Here is a 13,441-nt window from a genome sequence, read left to right on the forward strand (position 1 = left end):
AGGACTGTGGGTGAGTGTATGCTGTTGGAGACCTGCCTGCAGAAGTTCTGTGACTATTAGGCAGGGTCTGCTGGTGGAAGATTTATGGTGGTGGCTGCTGGCAAGCACCTTGGCTAGGCCACCAAGGCTGCACTACAAGCAGGTGCAGCCAGGCTGGGACCCTGGGATAGGCAGACAAGCTCATGCTCAGATCAGACTGGCCTCATCCTGTGGGCCAGATAGGCTGCCACCAGAGGCTAAAGCCACGTAGAAGAGCATGGTGAGCCTTGGGTGAAGGGCACCCCTGGCGTTGCTCCACTGCAGCCATTCCTGCACCAAATCCTCTGGGTTCCATGCAGGCTGGAGTTCTGTATCTGCCAACTTACTGGGAAGTTCTCTCTACCAATTCAAATGTCCATGGGGTCATGGGGTTTCCTGCAGCTAGGATTCTTGAGGTTCATGGTGAGAGTGGGCCACTCCGTATTTATTTAACTCACTCCTTTTCCAGGAGCTGCTCAGGGCCAGGAATGAGTCCTGGTGCTCGACAACCCCGTGCAGGGTTCCCAGCTTTCTCGCTTTTCAGCCCATGGTCTGCATCCTCCCTTCATCCACATTCAATGCCTTATTTCTAAAGATCTGTTCAGAGTGTGCCAATCTACTTGATGGTCTCATTTCTCTCAGTGGAGAAGCTCTTCCTGGCTGTGTCTAGCTGGCCATCTTGGCTCTCCCTGCAACCTTTTAATCCATTTTAAGTTGAATTTTGTGTATAGTGTAAGAGATGGTTCCAATTTTATGTTTTTTTTTTTTTCTGGTGGATTTTCCATTTTCCCACCATATATTGATGAGTTTATTTCTTTCCCACTGTGAAAATTAGTTGGCTGTATATGCACGCATATATTTCTGGACTCTCTCATGGTTCTCTCATCGAACTATGTGTTTATATGCCATTATCATGCTGTTTTGATGATTATGCTTTGTAATATAGTTTAAAACCAAAAAGTTTGATGCCTCTAGCTTTTTCCTTCTTGCTCAAGACTGTGTTGTCTATTTGGGGTCTTTTGTGGTTCCATACTAAATTTAGATTTTCTTCTATTTCTATGAAACTTGCTATTGGTATCTTGATAGATATTGCTTTGAATCTGCAGATCACATTCGGCAGTATGAACATTTTAACAATATTGATTCTTCTGATCCATAAACCTGGGGCATTTTTTCATTTAAAAAATTTCTTCTATAACTGCTTTCATCAATATTTTATACTTTTCAGTGTACAAATAGTTCACCTCCTTGGTTTGATTAACGTTTTCGTTTTTGATACTATGGTAAATAAAATTGTTTTCTTGATTTCTTTTTCAGAGTTCATTATTAGCATATAGAAGCACAACTGATATTTCAGGTTGATTGTCTATCCTCCAACTTCACTGCATTAGTTTATTAGTTCTAACAATTTGGGGGCGTAATAATGAGCACACTTGACTCTGGTTACACATTCATTCATCATTTCTGTTACCATGTCATAGTGCCTAAAAATGTAACCTGTTTAATTTCTGACCTCATAAAGTCAATGAAATTTTATAGGCCTGATATTTTTCCATGTAAAATATTTTTGTCTGATATTTGATAAAGTGTGTTTTTTGCTCACTGTTCAAAAATGCTACTCATTTATCTCTATGCCTAGTCAAACTTTCTGATAAAGTTATTCAGTATTTTTTATGTTCATTTAGTTGTCTTAAACCAAAACAGTGAATTTTTATGATGGTTTTTATTTCACCTCATACGATAGAAAATGCCAATTTGTCATTGCCAATGAATCTTTGGGTTTCTCATTTTTAACTCTTAAGTAATGTCTATAAATGCATAATTAGTCAGAATCTTGCCTAATGTATTGTATGTGCTAAGTAAGTACTAACCAATCTGATTCATCAAATTATCTTTTCACGTGCTTCTTCAAATACAAGATATTTTATATTTGTTCTTATTAAAAGTAAGAAAATTAATATTTTGGTAGGTAGAAATTATAAAAGCAAACATAAGAAATATATAAGAATATAGTAATATATGAATATATATAATATGTGAGTGGTCATATAACAAGTAAAAAATTGGTTAAAATACTTTTACAAAGAAAATTCCAGGGTAAAAAAATGAAAAATTCTATCAGTGTTTAATGAATAATTAATAGCAGTCCTTCACAAAACCTTTCAACAATTGAAGAGGAAGGAACTTTTTTGTGTTTATTTCATGAAGCCAGTATTACCATGATACCAGAGCCAGACAAAAGCCTGACAAGGAAAGAAAACTATGGACCAACATGCCATATAAATATGGGCTCATAAACCCTCAGAAAACACTAGAAAACTAAATCCAACAACATAATAAATGAATATACACCAAGACCAAGGATAATTGTTTGTTTGCAAATGCAATTGTGACTTAATATCCAAATGTCAAACAGGCTAATGCCCAATATTAGTAAAATAAAGGACAAAAAGTGATAGTTTAAATACACAAAATGTCAAAAATCAAACACCCATTTATGACAAAACCTCCAGCAAGCTACTAATAGAAGGGAACTTGTGAGACTTGCTAAAAGACATCTATGAAAAACCTACAGCTAATATCACACTTAATAGTGAAAGGCTGGATGCTTTACCGTTAAGATTGGGAATGAGACAAGAATTCCACTTTTACCACTCTATTCAGCATTATACTAGAGGTATTAGCCAGAGAAATAATACAATAGAAATAAATAACATCTTCCAGATTGGAAAATGAAAAGTATTTATTACAGATGACAGAATCTTCTATATAAAAATGTGTAAGGTATTCACTAAAATACCACTAGAATTAATAAACAAATTGATCCGTGTCACAAGATACAAGAGCCACATACAAAATTCAATTGTACTTTGAATGAATGCAACCAACAATGAAAATATAATAAAATGAAGAATATAATTTCTTTTTTAATAGCATCAAAATAAATAAATATTCAGAAAAAGTTAACAATAGAAGTGCAAAGATTTTACACTCACTTTTTAAAATGCTGAAATAAGTCACAGAAGATCTGAAATAATTAAAAGATATCCAATTTTCAAGGATAAAAATACTTAATACTAAGATAACAATACTTTACAGATTAATCTACAGGTTCAATGTAAGACCTTCCAATTCCCAGCTATGTTTCTTTTTTGTAAAAATTGACAAGTCCCCTCTCCAAAACCAAAATAAAACAAAACAATGTGGATATTCACAGGACACCAAATACACAAAACAGTCTTAAAAAAGAAAAGTGAAATTGAATGACTCACACTTCTCAAGATTAATTCTTACTACCAAGGATGACATTGATTCCCCCATTTTCCCTCATTTTTCCTCTGTTCCAATTGAGAACTACAGAGTAACTTGACCGCTCTGTGAGGTAGCCAGCTGCCTCTTTCCCCCTGATGGTTTAAACCCAAGCCGGGGCCTTGAACATTCTCAGGCACTGATAAAGGTGTTTAGGTTGTTGCTGAAAACTCTCAAAGATACCAGCCCTGGTCCTAAGCCAACTTTCTTAAGCCCTCATACAGACTCCATAACCAGACTCCTCATTGTGGACATACCCAGGAAGAACATCTCCAGCTCATTATCCCTCAGGAGGATACGCCATAGCTCCCCTGTGTGTATGTTCTAATACATACTTTGAACTTATCACCCTGAGATTTAGTGCTTCTTTCTTTGGAACACCAACTGGCCCCATTTCAGGGTGGTTTGGGGCAGTCCCTGTGGGAACTCTGCTACCACTTTGGAGGAAATATGAGCCTTGATGCGGTCAATAGGATTCCAAGAAATCAGCTGGGGAAAACAGAATCCTACCAGAAAGATCTCAGAGTGCCTACAAAGGACTATGTGGGGCTCTGTCACCCACCTTCCTGATGCCTGCGGGCTGCCCTGGGAGGGCCAAGATGCTGCAAAGCTCTACAGGCTTGAGGGAGCCTCATAGAGGGTTTGCGATGGGTCAGCAGTAAGGAAGCCCAGTGGTTGGTGGGGAGGAAAGGAATAGGCTGTTCTGTGCCATGGGCAGCCTGTTTAGCTGGTGGCTGAGAGCAAGGTACTGAGTTACAGAAGGAATTGCAACTACAGAGAGACCTGTACTCTTCCACTGTGGGCCACTCTGTTAACTGCCCCTGTAGAGGGCAAGGTGCAAAAAGAGGGGCTCTGTGGAGAGGCATGTGGGGAGCCCATGGCGTCCAGTCCTGGCACTGGAAACTCTGGGCAGCAGGGGCTCTGGGTTCCAACATGTGGAAGCAAAGAGACAGAGAGTTAAAAGAGCACTGCAGCCTCAGATGTGACATAAAGTCCAAGGTTCTCCTCAATGTAAGGCCACTGAGGGAGATTAGAGGCCCATGTGGGAAGGACGATTCATTTGTCTGCTTTGGAACTGCTTGGAATTTGGCTCTGGTGAGCCCCAATCCCACAGCACATGTTGGATACTGAAACTCTCCTGGGAGTTGCCCTTGAAGCAGCCTTAGGCAAGTTCTGTCTCCAGGTGAGGATGCTCTGAGGGGAAGCCAAATGGAAGCTGGTGATGCTATCCCACCCAAGAAGGTTGGTGTGTATCAAACAATATTGCCTCCCAGGAGGGCACACGAGATAAGAGCTACTATTCAGAAACGGGAGAGGGTGGGATTTGTGTGTCTGCACAGAGCCCAAAAAATAGCCTGGTGTGGTTGGTGCTGAAACATGAAGGGAACTGGAGAATGAAAGTTGATTATCAGGAACTGAATAGGGTGACTCTGGCCATAGGTGCTGTCATCCCAAATAAGGCTCAAATATTTGAAAAACTGACTACTTGTTCAGGGCCATGTCATACTGTCCTGAATTTAGTAAATGTTCTGCAGCATACCCTTAGACCCAAAGTCGTAGGACCTCTTTTTCTTCACCTGGAAGGGCCAGTACTGTACCTTTTAGAGCTTTCTCCATTTTGTTTTACTGACAACGTCCAGGGATTTTAGTTGTACTTATAGGGAAGAATAGAGACTTGTATGCCTAGTCTTGTCTTCTCCAGAGCAGAAATGCTTGGTTGTGAATGGATTAAATTGAGCTATCTCTAGTTTGTCCATTATTCAAGCAGAAATATCAAATTACTGATATTAGTCCCCATCTGAGACCCTACTCCAGGTGGTGGCATCCTGTCCTGGGCACTGGGACCTTGGCTGCGGCAGCAGGGAGAGATGCTGTCACTCAGGTCTTGAGCTCCCCTCTAGCACAGTGATGTCACTGTCTGTGGTGGGGAATATGATTAACAACAAAGTCTCCTGCAAACCCAGGAAATCTCTCTAGAGAGACAGAAGAGAAAGAAAACAGTTTCATGGAAGAATCATTAAACCGCATTGTGATGCACAAAACAGACAATAACTTAGCACATTGCAAGAAAGAAGGAAATCTCACTCTCGTGCTTAGCCAGGCAGTTACAACCAGTGCATGCGTGTTCCTGAGATAAACAGTAACCGGTCCTCAAGGAAGGGACTTGACAGCTCTGTTTTTACATGTCCCTCAAGGGTAGCCACTATGTTCACTAATCGCATTTATGACAAAAAAAGATCAGTGTCTCATAGTTTCTGGCAGGAGTAGGTTAGTAAGTTAGAGCCAGGCACTGGCAGAAGTTGGGCTCCTACCCTCTCATGGGAACTCTGTCCCTTAATGATTCCATTTCAGAGAGATGGCTCCCAGGCCCTTGAGAAAGATAGTCCTGGTTGGAAGCTGGCAAGAGGCTACTTAGCTTTTGAAAAGACTTCCATATATCACAAAGGGACAGAGAAGAAACTCATAAGGACAAGTTTTCTTTTAAAAATCCTCTCAAAGAAAAAGGTAGGGTTCCTTTTCCCTTTTACACTGAGATAAGTTTGTTTAGTTGGTGATTACCCTTGTATCTGCCAATGGTTCAATGACCCCCCATCTTCTACTTTCCAGTCTCACCTCCAGTTCAACCACTCACTCCTACACTCAGCCCTGTGTCTTGCAGCCACCTTTCTCCTTATATCCTCAATCCTGTTACCTTAACTCAGGGATTTCCATGCTCTGCCTGGATCCTGCCTGCCTGCACTGCCTCCTGGATGCTCTCTGCAGGCTCTGAACTGGGCCAGCCAGGGGGTCCCCTCCCTTGGATTCAGCCTCTAGGCCACTGTGCTGTGCTCCTGTCAGATACTTTCCAGGGTCTGGACACATTTGGGTCACATAGTGGATCTGGCTCTCTATTTGTTTGATGCTGGAGGGAGTCTGGACCTTGTTCCTTCACATACACAAAGCAAAGCTCTAAGTTGATTTTGAAATTATTTGTTATTAATTTTGAACTGAGATAAATTCTCTATTACTTTACCATGACACAAATATTGTAGCTTAGTTTCTGGTGGTTAGAATTTTAGATAATTATTTTCAGTACTGTGATTTCCCATATTTACTCAACTCATAGGCAAGGCATGAGTAGAGATTGTCTTATGTTAGAATACCTTTGCTCTCTTCCCCCACCAACCCACAATCTTTCTGTTCTAGCCTCAGTCACTCTTCGTAGCCCTGAGTTTTTATTCTGGGCAACAAAGGCAGCTCCATAGATGATGAGTCTATGGCTCATTATATGTGGGGCTCTTGCCAAGCAACCCCTGGTGACCAGAAGGTGATCCAAGGTCTCTTCTCAGGGCAGATCACTATGCCTGAAACAAAAGAAGAACACTTTCAGGGCGGAAATACGTAGCCTGAAAATCCTTTCATTCATTCACTTTTCAGTTGTCTTTATCCATTATTGAGAATGATAAATATCTAGACAGGTGCTTCCTGACATGTCCATGAGTTTAAGGATTAGATGTTACTTCTCCCAGCGATCCTGGTTCTTGCTCTTCTCATTTAAGGTTTTATCATCTCCCACCAACAGATATGAGAGCATGCTTAGGGCTTGGCAGCATAGAGGGGGTCTTTGAAAACCATTCAACTATACCCTGTGAATAGTTTCAAGGGGCATTCACATTTCTCTGTCCCTTCCAGGCCAGTCCTTGGAGAGATCAGGAAATCCAGAGCTTCCTACAAGAATGGGGACTCCTTGGAAGAGAGTTTCACCTTGGGACAAAAAAGAGGAACCATAGTGTCAAAGGCAATTGCCCAGGGTCTCAAGAACAGGGGCATGAAGAAGAGCTGGGCTGACGGGAGTGTGGTGGTCCTGGCTACCACCTCAAATGCTACAACTGCCTCTAGACCCTCTAAAATGGTGACATTTCTTGGTTCCAATACCTAAAGTAACCAAAACTAGGAAGATGTAAACTTCTCAATTCTGTGCCAGACATGTCTTGGAGAAAACCCATATATCTGAATGACCAAAGAAAAGTATGAGAAAAAAATGGAAAATCTATTCCAGGCCATACTGGTACCCTGGAATTTTTTGCTGGTACCCTGGGATCCACATGCATTTCAAGAAGACTGAAGTGTGCCAAGCCTGCAGGACATTGAGCAACATCTGCCAGGCCTGCCTGTTAGTCCTGGACTATGGCCTGTCCATTCAGGTTCATGATACAGAATTGTCTTTAAAAGATGACTTGGCAAAGTCAGACAACAGGGAAGAGTACTACATGCAGAATATAACAGACAGAACACAGCCAGTTGGTCGGCTGGGGAGAGTCACATACACCAGTGATGTGCTGTGCAAACTGGCACAGACCACACCCTACTACCAAAGGAATAAGCACATTTGCTCCTTCTGGGTGAAAGAAGAGTGTGAGGGAGAAGAGGATGGCCCATACAGACATGAGAAGCCTGCAGATCCAGATGACCCCCTTGCTGATAAGAATATTAAAGACTGATATGCAATCAATGACCCTGGAGCAGATAAGCTTCTAAAGCAGGCTTCGCCATGCCTTGTCTGGATCCACCAAAGGACAAGGTTATCACCACACTCTTTGTTGGTGATCTGGGTGATGCCATTACTGAGACAGATCTACATAATCATTTCTAGTTATTTGAAGATCTGAATGATCACTACTGTGCAGACCAGACAGTAGAGGGCTTTCATCCAGGTTTCCACAGGGCAGGCTGCAGAAGTGGCTGCAGAGAAATCCTTTAGTAAGTTGATTGTCAAGGGCTGCAAACTCAGTGTAAAATGGAGAGGATTCCAAGCAGCCAGAGGAAAAGAAAAAGGACAGAACCACAGGCTGGGATCCAGCTAAGGCCTATTCCAGCACTTTCAGGAACAGAAACTCTTCCTCCTCCTCCTGCAGCAGCAGATATATCTGCCAACCACAGCAACCTACCCCCATGTGCTCCTCCAGCTGTGGTGAGCATTGCCTGGCCACCAGCCCCTGGTGTCTCCTGCTGCTACCCCCAGGATTTCAGCCACCCATGTTCCATCCAATGGGACTATTGTCTTTCAAGAGGACTCCAGGACCAATACACTTTGTTGGATCCTGTGTTGGACTCCAGGATCAATCCATCTCAGGACCCCCAGAGGATAGGAGCTCGTTCTGGAAACCACAGCAGCCCCTGTCACATTTTCACCACCCTGAGGCTCTATGGAAGACACATCAATTTAAAATCCCAATTAATGAACACTGGAGTAAATAATTTTTTTTTCTTTCTTTGTGGTTCCCAGTGCAGCTGAATGTGGTCAGCTATGGGCAGGCAGGAAATGACAGCCATGCTTTTTCATATGGATTCAAAGGATCAATGGAAATCAAATAAGCTGTCATTAAAACATCTGTTTACTACTATAACGTGACTAAAAAACCTACTGCCTGTTCCTGTCACCTCTATGGGGGACGAGTGGCTGAGTGAGTAATAGAATGTCCGATGGAGTTAGCATCCAATCATAATAATCATTTGTCTCTTTTTATGAGTGTGGAAATTGGCTTGAGAGGAAAAAATAAAACCTTTTGAACATGTTTATGTCCATTGGGTATTTTCCATTTTATTATCTTAAAAGAAAGGGATCGCTAATGCTAATTGTTGTAGTGGTGTGTGTGATTTAACTCTTTTGAAGCCACACCCTCAGAAAAACAGGTAGAGACCAGTCCCCATCACAGCCCAGATATTTTCTTTCCTCTCTTTTTCTCATTTATCACCAAGGAAATTTGTACCCACCAAAAAGAAGGCAAAAATAAAATGTTTTTGTATTTCTATCAGTCAGATGAAAGTACAGACTTCATGAAGCTTCGTATCATGGGATCAGAAATCCCAGCACTTTGGGAGGACGAGGCGGGTGGATCACGAGGTCAGGAGATCGAGACCATCCTGGCTAACACGGTGAAACCCTGTCTCTACTAAAAACGCAAAAAAAAAAAAAAAAAAAAAAAAAAAAAAAACTAGCCGGGCGAGGTGGCGGGCGCCTGTAGTCCCAGCTACTTGGGAGGCTGAGGTAGGAGAATGGCGTGAACCCGGGAGGCGGAGCTTGCAGTGAGCTGAGATCCTGCCACTGCACTCCAGCCTGGGCGACTGAGCGAGACTCCACCTCAACAAAAACAAAAACAAAAACAAAAAAAGAAATTATTTTCATTTACCCAAAAATCATGGAAACAATTTTCCTTAGGTTTGACGAGTTTCCCTAAGCTCCAAAGCTGAGCACAAGCATTTCCTGACATATCCTCAAGAAAAGAAACAGCCTTAAACAGATTTGAAAAACACATTAGTATAGAACCCACACACCCCTCCAGAGTCTATCTCAAGAAGAGCTCCTTGGTCACACCCTAGTCCTCTGTCCCAGGCCCCAAGATGTCCATAAAGCTCTTCTCATTATCTCAGGGGAAAAAGTTCCCTGGGCATTGGGGCCCTCGGGGGGTCAGCTTCCCAGCCCTGGCAGTGCACGGGGACCCCCTGGGAGCTTCAGGCCTGCGGATGCCGGGGCCCTAAGCTAGATCATCCTATCAGAATCTCTGGGATGAGACCTCACAGGATGGTAAAACCATCTGCAGAGAATTTTAATCTTCACCTGGGTGTGACTCCCAGTTACTTAAGTTTTCACCTCCCTGTGGCACATTAAGATGAGGAAGGACAGGCCGGGTGTGGTGGCTCATGCCTGGAATCCGAGCACTTTGGGAGGCTGAGGCGGGAGGATCACGAGGTCAGGAGTTGGAGACCCACCTGGCCAACATGATGAAACCCTGTCTCTACTAAAACTACAAAACTTAGCCGGCTGTGGTGGTGTGCGCCTGTAATCCCAGTGACTCGGGAGGCTGAGGCAGGAGAATCACTTGAACCAAGGAGGCAGAGGTTGCAGTGAGCCGAGGTCATGCCACTGCACCCCAGTTTGGGCGACAAAGCGAGACTCTGTCTCAAAAAAAACAAGATGAGGAAGTACAAAGGTCACCCCTCTCCTCAGAACAGCACATGACAAAAATAACCCTGTTCTTCTAGGGCTGCAGATTTGAACCCAGGCTGCATGTGAGAACTGCCCAGGGAGATTTTCACAAACACGATGGTCTGCTCCAATAGAATGTGTTTCTTAGACCTGTTTCTCCACATTTCTTGGGATAGGTTTATCAAAACCATTCTACTTCTCCTTTGTAGATGCCAGTTTGACACATCTTTCTCTTGAACAACTTTTGTCATTAATATATATACATCCCCACCTTATTTTTCACTTTTCTAACTCAGAGAGATATAGAAAAAATAAATCAACCAAAGCGTATTTCCTTTTCCTCACTCGACAGTCAATACAGAATACTTCTGTGACCTCTGGTCACCAAAATATATGGAGATTTCTCTGCATCAACAGCCTGGGAGTTGTATAATTCAGTTCTTTTTTCTTTTCTTTTTTTTTTTTTAAGATGGAGTCTCCCTCTGTTGCCCAGGCTGGAGCGCAATGGTGCTGTCTTGGCTCACTGCAACCTCTGCCTCCCGGGTTCAAGTCATTCTCCTGCCTCAGTCTCCTGAGTAGCTGGGATTATAGGCACCCACCACCACGCTCTGCTAATTTTTGTATTTTTAGTAGAGACGGGGTTTCATCATGTTGGCCAGGCTGGTCTCGAACTGCTAACCTCGTGATCCTCCCACCTCAGCTTCCCACAGTGCTGGGATTACAGGCGTGAGCTACCATGCCTGGCCTGTATAATTCAATTCTATTCTGATACCATCTACCAGGAGCTTTAGGGCCCTCTGTTGGTGTGGGCACCCCGCCTTCCAGGAAATGCCATGTATCCAGCTATCCAGAAGTTCTAGGAACACCTTTGTTTTGGGCTTCCCTGCAAGCTTCACTATATAAGCATGATTGACTAAATCATTGGTTATTGGTGATTGACTTAACTTTCAGCCTCTCTCCCTCTTCAGAGGTTGGGGTGGGGCTAAGAAATGGTCTGTTAGAGTGAAATTGTATCTATAGGCAAGAGACTGTATCATCCAGGTGAAGAAGTGGCATTGCTTCTACATGTGGAGAGAGGACGCCTGGTCCCAGGCTGCAACACTGATTCTGTGGTGCAAGAATTCTGCTGGCTTCATTTTCCATTTCTCTTCAGTTCCTCTCTGTCTGTTAAGTTTGTGAAAGGTAAATAAATATTGGGACCCCCAAAATCACTCATCTAAAGGGAAAAGTCAAGGTGGGAACTGCTTAAGACAAACCTGCCTTCCATTCTATTCAAAGTCATCCCTCTGCTCACTGAGAAAAATGCGTATCTGGTTGCCTCTTTTGGAAAAGTTAATTAGAAACAAAAGAATGCAACCTTGGTCGGGCGCAGTGGCTCACGCCTGTAATCTCAGCACTTTGGGAGGCCAAGGTGGGCGGATCACCTGAGGTCAGGCATTCGAGGCCAACATGGTGAAGCCCCATCTCTATTAAAACTACGAAAATTAGCTGGGTGTGGTGGCAAGCATCTGTAATCCCAACTACTTGGGAGGCTGAGGCAGAATGGCTGGAACCCGGGAGGTGGAGGTTGCAATGAGCTGAGATGGTGCCACTGCACTCCAGTCTGGGGGACAAGAGCAAGACTTCGTCTCAAAAAAAAAAAAAAAAAAAAAAAAAAAAAAGAATGCAATCATTTGTCATGCCTTTGCTTTGAGTTGTCCTGCTTTTCGGGACTGAACCAATGTTCATCTTACATAGATTGATTGATATCTCATTTCTCCCTGAAAATGTATAAAACCAAGCTCTGCCCTGACCACCTTGAGCACATGTCATCAGGACCTCCTGAAGCTGGAGCACAGACACGCATCTTTAACCTTGGCAAAATTAACTTTCTAAATTGACCGAGACCCATCTCAGGTACTTGGGGTTCACAAGTTTCACCACCAGCTCTACAGGCATCCCAGTCCTTCTCCTTTGTCTGTTCTGGCTAAAGCTTTCTCCCTGCCCTCCCCACTCCAGGTCATCTCACATGGGACTTTATCATTCTGATGAGTAGTCTGAAATTATGCTAATGCCATGAGAAATCATTTTCAGTGGGAGTTTGAGGCCTTTTTTTTTTTTTTTTGAGACAGAGTCTTGCCCTGTCGCCCAGGTTGGAAGTGCAATGGTGTGATCTTGGCTTACTGCAACCTCCATCTCCCAGGTTCAAGTGATTCTCCTGCCTCAGTCTCCCGAGTAGCTAGGATTACAGGTGAGTGTCACCACGCCCAACTAATTTTGTATTTTTAGTAGAGACTGGATTTCACCATGTTGGTGAGGCTGGTCTCGAACTCTTGACCTCAGGTGATCTGCCTGCCTCAGTCTCCCAAAGTGCTGGGATTATAGGCGTGAGACCATTTAAAGACATTAAATACAAAATTCTGACCACTTAGTTGAGCAAAAAGGAAAGCAATTTTAATTATATCACCTCAGGCCTGTTAGAATGGCTCTTATAAAAAAGACTAATGATTTCAAGTGTTGGCAAGGATGTACCCTGTTGGTGGGAATGTGAAGTAGTACAGCCATTCTGAAAACGTTATGGATGTTCTTCAAAAAACTAGAAATAAAAGCATCCTATGATTTAGCAATTCCACTTTCGGGTATATATCAAAAAGAATTTAAATGAGTATATTGAAGAGATATTTACCCTCATGGTTATTTTCGCATTACTGACAATAATCAAGATATGGAAGGAATCCAAGCGTCCATTAATGGATGAAAGGATAAAGAAAATATGGGCTGAGCAACGTGGCTCACACCTGTAATCCCACACTTTGGGAGGCCAAGGCAGGCGGATGGCTTGAAGTCCCGAGTTCAGGACCAGCCTGGCCAACATACCTGTCTCTACTAAAAATACAAAAATTGGCTGGGCATGGTGATGCGGACCTGTAATCCCAGCTACCCAGGAGGCTGAGGCAGAAGAATTGCTTGAACTCAGGAGGAGGAGGTTGCAGTGAGCTGAGATCATGCCATTGCACTCCAGCCTGGGCAACAGAGCAAGACTCTGTCTCAAAAAAAAAAAAAAAAAAAAAAGAAAGAATAGAAAAGAAAATGTGGTGTATATACATAATGGAGAACTATTTTTCCATAAAAAAGAGGGAAATTATGTCATTTGTGACATCTTGGATT

At 43.0% G+C, this 13,441-nt stretch overlaps 1 pseudogene; it reads left to right on the forward strand.

The window, feature by feature from the left end:
- Nucleotides 1–7,216: 7,216 nt before the first annotated feature.
- Nucleotides 7,217–9,846, forward strand: LOC102123776 (pre-mRNA-splicing factor RBM22-like; annotated as a pseudogene).
- Nucleotides 9,847–13,441: the final 3,595 nt, after the last annotated feature.

Source organism: Macaca fascicularis, chromosome 20 (genome assembly GCF_037993035.2).
Source record: "Macaca fascicularis isolate 582-1 chromosome 20, T2T-MFA8v1.1".
In the NCBI taxonomy this organism is placed as follows: domain Eukaryota; kingdom Metazoa; phylum Chordata; class Mammalia; order Primates; family Cercopithecidae; genus Macaca; species Macaca fascicularis.